Source organism: Tupaia chinensis, unplaced genomic scaffold, assembly GCF_000334495.1.
Source record: "Tupaia chinensis unplaced genomic scaffold, TupChi_1.0 Scaffold000160_1, whole genome shotgun sequence".
NCBI classification, from domain to species: domain Eukaryota; kingdom Metazoa; phylum Chordata; class Mammalia; order Scandentia; family Tupaiidae; genus Tupaia; species Tupaia belangeri.
Genome location: NW_006159631.1, coordinates 912,505 through 919,436, shown reverse-complemented (window position 1 = coordinate 919,436; position 6,932 = coordinate 912,505). Strand labels below are relative to the sequence as shown.

General features: G+C 37.5%; 1 pseudogene; it reads left to right on the top strand.

The window, feature by feature from the left end:
• LOC114004463 (TATA box-binding protein-associated factor RNA polymerase I subunit D-like) overlaps positions 1-6,932 on the top strand; it is a 36,064-nt pseudogene that overhangs the window by 3,595 nt on the left and 25,537 nt on the right.

Here is a 6,932-nt window from a genome sequence, read left to right as displayed (position 1 = left end):
CAGGGGGAAGTCTTGATTTCTGTTCCCCCAAAATGGCTAGTTTGCAGAATCCATGAGGCTGTGACTTCAAGCCAGTCAACTGATTTTTGACAAAGGCCACAGATCAAGCTGAAAATGAATTTATTTTCTTAATCCTGGACAAATACAGAGGTTTCTAAAATTATAGCCTTAAAAAGATGATTACTTTTTCAAAATTCATCAAGATGAAGGGCTATCTCTATACTGATACAAGTATTCCATCAAAATTCCAGTATGTTTTCTTTTTCATGGAAAAGGAGACCAAAAATTCTAAAATTTATTTCTGAGCAGCATCCAGTGCTTCAGGAGAAGGCAGGATTATCCAAATTTTGTCCACTGTTCACGGACACCATGTCTGGCAAAGCATGGTCAGCACAGTGGCAGGTTCTCCCCAGGGACCTTGTCTTCCTTTTTTTGTGTAATTTTTTGTTTTTACATTTTTTTAAAGGTAAAGTTTTTCTCTTGCTCTTAGCTCTGGTCCTCCCATCCAGATGGGAGAGGCCTAGCCTTCAGAAGACGATTTCGCATGACTCCTGTGAATGAGGTATCTCAGGTCACATGAGAAATGAAGGTATTATACTGGTAATTCAGCCTCCAGCAAACAAGGTAGTGGTAGGGCCCCCCCCTCAGACTTCTATCTCTGTTTCTGTGTCTCTGTCTCTGTCTGTTCCTGCTTCTGTCTTCCATTTTTTGTGTATTTTTTTCTTTTTACAATTTTTTTAAGGCAAAGTTTTTCTCTTGCTCTCAGCTCCATGTTTTATCTTGTTAATTATCACTCTGGTCTTCCCACCCAGGCAGGAGAGGCCTGGCCTTCTGAAGACGATTCTGCATGGGTCCTGCGAATGAGGTATTTCAGGTCACATGAGAAATGAAGATTTTCTAATGATAATTCAGCCTCCAGTGAACAAGTTAGCAGTAGGGACACCCCCACTCCTGCCTTTTATCTCTGTTTCTGTGTCTCTGTCCCTGTCTCTCCCAGATTCTGTCTTTCTTTTTTTGTTATTTTTTCTTTTTATAGTTTTTTAAAGGCAAAGTTTTTCTCTTGCTCTCATCTTCACCTTGTACCTTGTTCATTATTGTTCAGTTCCTCCCACCAAGGCAGGAGAGGCCTGACCTTCAGAAGACGATTCCACATGGCTCCTTGAAGGTAGGTATTTCAGGGCACATGAGAAATGAAGATTTTCTACTGCTAACTCAGCCTGCAGCAAACAAGCTAGCGGTAGGGAGCCCCCCACCACCCACAGGCTTCTATCTCTGTTTCTGTTTCTCTTTCTCTGTATCTCCCTGCTTCTGTCTTCCTTTTTATGTAATTTTTCTTTTTACCTTTTTTGAAAGGCAAAGTTTTTCTCTTGTTCTCAGCTCCACCTTTTATCTTGTTAATTATCATTCAGTTCCTCCCACCAAGGCAGGAGAGGCCTGGCCTTCAGAAGACAATTCTGCATGGCTTCTGCGAACTAGGTTTTTCAGGGCACACAAGAAATGAAGATTTTCTACTAATAATTCAGCTTCCAGCAAACAAGCTAGCTGTAGGGAACCTCCCACCACCCCAAGACTTCTATCTCTCTTTCTGTGTCTCTGTCTCTGTTTCTCCCTGCTTCTGTCTTCCTTTTTTTGTAATTTTTCCTTTTTACCTTTTTTGAAAGGCAAAGTTTTTCTCTTGCCCTCAGCTCCACTTTTTATCTTAATTATTGCTCTGGTCCTCCCACCAGGCAGGAAAAGCCTGGCCTTCAGAAGATGATTCCGCATGGCTCCTGTGAACTAGGTATTTCAGGACACACAAGAAATGAAGATTTTTCTACTGTTAATTCCACCTCCAGCAAATAAGCTAGTGGTAGGGAGCCTCCCCCACCCCCAGCCTTCTATCTCTCTTTCTGTGTCTCTGTCTCTGTATTTCCCTGCTTCTATCTTCCTTTTTTTTGTAATATTTTTTCCATTTTTTTTTAAAGGCAAAGTTTTCCTCTTGCTCTCAGCTCCACCTTTTACCTTGATAATTATCACTATGGTCCTTTCACCCAGGAAGAAGAGGCCTGGCCTTCAGAAGATGATTCTGCATGGCTCCTGTGAACTAGGTATTTCAGGGCACATGAGAAATGAAGATTTTCTACTGATAACTCAGTCTCCAGCCAACAAGCTAGTGGTAGGGAGCCCCCCTCAGCCTTCTATCTCTGTTTTTGTGCCTCTATCTCTGTCTCTCACTGCTTCTGTCTTCCTCTTATTTTGTAATTTTTCCTTTTTACATTTTTTAAAAGGCAATGTTTTTCTCTTGCTCTCAGCTCCACCCTTTATCTTTTTAATTATCGCTCCGGTCCTTGCACCCAAGCAGGAGAGGCCTGGTCTTCAGAAGATGATTCCACATGGCTCCTGCAAACTAGGTATTTCAGGGCACACAAGAAATGATGATTTTCTACTGATAATTTAGCCTCAAGCAAACAAGCTATCGGTAGGGAGCCTCCCCCCCACCCCCAGCCTTCTATCTCTACTTCTGTGTCTCTGTCTCTGTCTCTCCCTGTTTCTGTCATCCTTTTTTTTAATTTTTCTTTTTCACATTTTAATTATTAGCTTAGTTAAATATCATACTCAGTGACTTATGATCTTGTTTTAATCAAATATTATATTGAGTTTCTGACATCTTTGACATATTTCTTAAAGATCAAATTGTAAATTAATCATTTTTTCATACCTAAGCTTTAGGTATGAAAGTGGAGCCTCTGGAAAACCTCAAAGGATGCACCTCCTTTTTGTGAAAGATAATATCAATTTGTATAAGAATCTTTGTCAGCTAATTACTTTGTCTTTTTCAGTGTTCTTCACATACACATTATTGGTACAAATACATTTTCTTTTTTTAAAATAAATATTTCTTGACACAGACTGTCCCTTTTGCTGTAGCAGCCAGCTGCCAGGTCCATCTGAAGGCATCTGAGCAGTAAGGGATACTGAGGCAGGGGCAACAATGCCCCCACCACCTCACGTCCAGACTCCCAACCAGGACCCGCTCAGACTCATAGGCAAGTAGGCAGTTTCTCTATTTTTTCTTTACTCTCCTCTATTCTTTTGTTAATTTCCTCCTCTTCCTCTCCCCACAGACTGTCCTTTTTGCTGTAGCACCCAGAGACCAGGTCCATCTGAAGGCATCTGGCAAAATTTTTCTTTATTTCCCTGTGTACTCTTCTTTTCAATTATATTATCTTCTCTTTCTAATCTTCCAACTTGCCAGAGGGACTATCGAGGTCTAGAATTAAAGATCTGAAATTTTCTAGTAATATAAGTTTTTATGGGATCCTCCCTTGTATTGAACCAGCTGTGAAAAAGGAGATACTGCTTTTCAGACACCTAAATAGAGTATTTTTTTTTGAGACCACATTACTAAAAACAACAGAACAGAGACTTTAGCAGACGGCAATTTGCAGCAAAAGGGAAACACACTCCTAGTCAGTGAAACATTCTGCTAAGAGGTACTTAAAAGTGAATACATCTTCCAATGGCTAGAAGTAGAAGAAGAACCTCAGATCTGAATAAACCAGGAAATGTGTCTCCATCAAAGGAACAGAGAAACTCACCTTCATCTCTCCTAAAATCTGAGGATGTTACCAAAATGTCAGATAAAGAATTTAGAACGTTTATGGTGGACAAATTCTATGAGTGGGAACAGAAAAGAGACACTGAACTTCAGCAGATTAAGAAGTCCTTTCATGATATGAAAGAAGAAATGGACACCCTGAGAAAAAAATAAGATGGCGATATTAGGGATCAAGTGTGTAATAGAGGAAATAAAAAAACTCCCTTGAAAGTATTACAAGTCGTTTAGACCATGCTGAAGATCAAATCTCTGATGTTCAAGATAAAACCTCTGACCTAGAAAAAAACACCAAAAAGATAGACAGAATAACTAAAAATAATGAGGATAATATACGAGAAATACAAGATTCCATAAGGAGCCCAAACATTAGAATAATTGGCATCCCAGAATGTGAAGAAACCAATAACGGATGGAAAATCTATTCCATGAAATCCTGGAAGAAAATTTACAAAGTCTAGAGAGGCACTGAACCATCCAGACCCAAGAAATACAAAGGACTCCAAATAAAATCAACCCCAGAAGATCTTCCCCAAGGAACATCTTAGCCAGGTTGTCTAAGACTACAGATAAAGACATGATACTGAAACTGGCAAGAGAGAAATGAAAGTGACTAATGAAGGCCATCTTGTAACATCGATAATAACATTGAATGTGAATGAATTTAATGCTCCAATCAAGAGACACAGCAGACTGGCTGAATGGAAAAAAACAAACAAACAAACAAACAAACAAAAAAAAAAACAAAAAAAAAAAAAAACAAAGAAACAAACAAAAACAAAACCCCAGAAACCCTCTATCTGTTGCCTACAGGAAATCCACCTCATGGAGAAAGACATACATATACTGAAAATGAAGCATTGGAAAAAGGTTTTCCACGCAAATGGGAACCAAAAATGAGCTTGAGATGCAATGCTGATTTCTGACAAAATAGGCTTTCAAACAAAAACTGTTCAAAGAGACAAAGAAGGAATCTATATTGTAGTAAAAAGTTCTATAGATCAAGAAGATATAACACTTATAAATATCTATGCACCTAACACAGGAGCACCAAAATATGTGAAGGAAAGACTGTTAGATCTAAAAGGGGAGAAAAACTGCAACACATTAATTTTTGGAGATCTCAACACTGCACTCTCCCCTATGGATAGATCATCTAGGCAAAAAATAGGTAAAGAGATCAAGGATCTAAATGATACCATAAATCAAATGGACTTAAGAGACATCTATAGAACTTTCTATCCAGAAACCACAAGATACACTTTTTTCTCACTCCAACATGGAACCTTTTCATAGATTGGCCACATCAGAAGGGCACAAAGCAAGCCTCTACAGACTCAGAGGCATAGAAACTATATCCAGCATCTTCTCCAATCATGATGGAATTAGACTTGATGTTAATTTCAAGAGAAATTCTCAAAAATACCCAAATACATGGAAACTAAATGACCTACTCCTGAATGACTCCACTACTACCAAAGAAATAAAGATCAAATGATTCATGGAAGCCAATGACAATTAGGACGAGTTTCCATAATCTTTGAGCCACTGCTAAAGCAGTCATAATAGGGAAGTTCATAGCAAATAGTGCACATAAGAAGAAGACAGAAAGAACGCTAATGGATCACCTAACATCATGCCTCAGGGAATTGGAAAAGAAACAGAAAAAAAAAATCCAAAAACTACAGGAGAAAGGAAATAATACAGATACTAGCATAAATAGATGAAATAGAAAATAAACATACTATACAGAACATAAATGAAAGTAAAAGCTGGTTCTTGGAAAGAATAAACAAAATTGATACACCACTAGTGAGACTTATTAAGAAGAGAAAAAGAACCCAGGTGCAATGTGCAATGTGCAATGAAGCTGGTAATATAACAACAGACATAGTAGAAATTTAAAACATCATCAGAGGATACTTTAAACACTATATACTAAGAAACAAGACAATCTGGATGATATGGACAAATTTCTGGACAAATATAATCTACCAAGAATGAGCCCAGAGCATATAGAAAGTCTGAATAGGCCCATAACAAGCCAAGAGATTGAATCAGTAATAAATATCCTCCCAACGAAGGAAAACCCTGGCCCTGATGGATTCACCTCTGAATTCTACAAAACTTTCAAAAAAGAGTTAACCCCAATGTTGCTCAAGTTATTTCTAAAGATCCCAAAGGGTAAATCTCTCCCTAATTCATTTTATGAAGCCTCTATCACTCTTATCCTTAAAACAGATGACAGGACAAGAAAGAATAACTATAGACCAATATCTCTGATGAATATAGATGCAAAGATTCTCACCAAGATACTAGCAAATCGTATCCGAAACTTATAAATAAGATCATACACCATAATCAGGTAGGCTTTATTTCAGGAATGCAAAGTTGGTTCAACATATGCAAAACCATAAATGTAATAGATCATATTAACAGGAATAAAGATAAAAGCCTTATGGTCATGTCAATTGATGCAGAAAAAGCATTTGATAAGATACAACATCCCTTCATGATCAAGACTCTCAGCAAAATCGGCATAGAAGGGCCATCTCTCAATACAATAAAAGCCATCTATGAAAAACCCATAGCAAGCATCATCTTGAATGGAGAAAAACTGAAAGCTTTCCCATTAAACATGGAAAAAAGACAAGCATGACCACTTTCTCCACTCCTTTTTAATATAGTACTGGAAGTCCTCACCAATGCAATCAGAAAAGAGGAAAAAATAAAAGGCATTGTAATTGGAAAAGAAAAGGTGAAACTCTCTCTACTTGCAGATGACATGATTGTATACATAGAAGACTCAATTGTCTACATGGAAAAATTACTGGAAGTAATACATGATTACAGTAAAGTTGCAGAATATAAAATCAATATTCAGAAATTGATAGCATTTCTATATACGAATAATAGGAAGACTGAGATAGAACTGAAAAATGTTATTCCATTTACTATAGCCACAAAAAGTATATATATTTAGGAATAAATCTAACCAAAGAAGTTAATGACCTCCACAAGAAAAACTATGAGAAGCTAAAACAAGAAATTGAAAATGACACAAAAAAGTGGAAGGACGTCCCAATATTCTGGATTGGAAGAATTAATATAATCAAAACGGCAATTCTACTGAAATTAATCTACATATTTAATGCAATGCCAATCAAAGTACCAGACACATTCTTCAAAGATCTAGAAAAGACAATCATAAAATTTGTCTGGAATCCTAAAAGACCCCATGCTGCCTAAACAATTCTACACAAGAAGAGTGGAGTGGGTGGCACCTCACTTCCTGACCCAAAAATATACTACAAAGCTGTGGTAATCAAAACAGCAT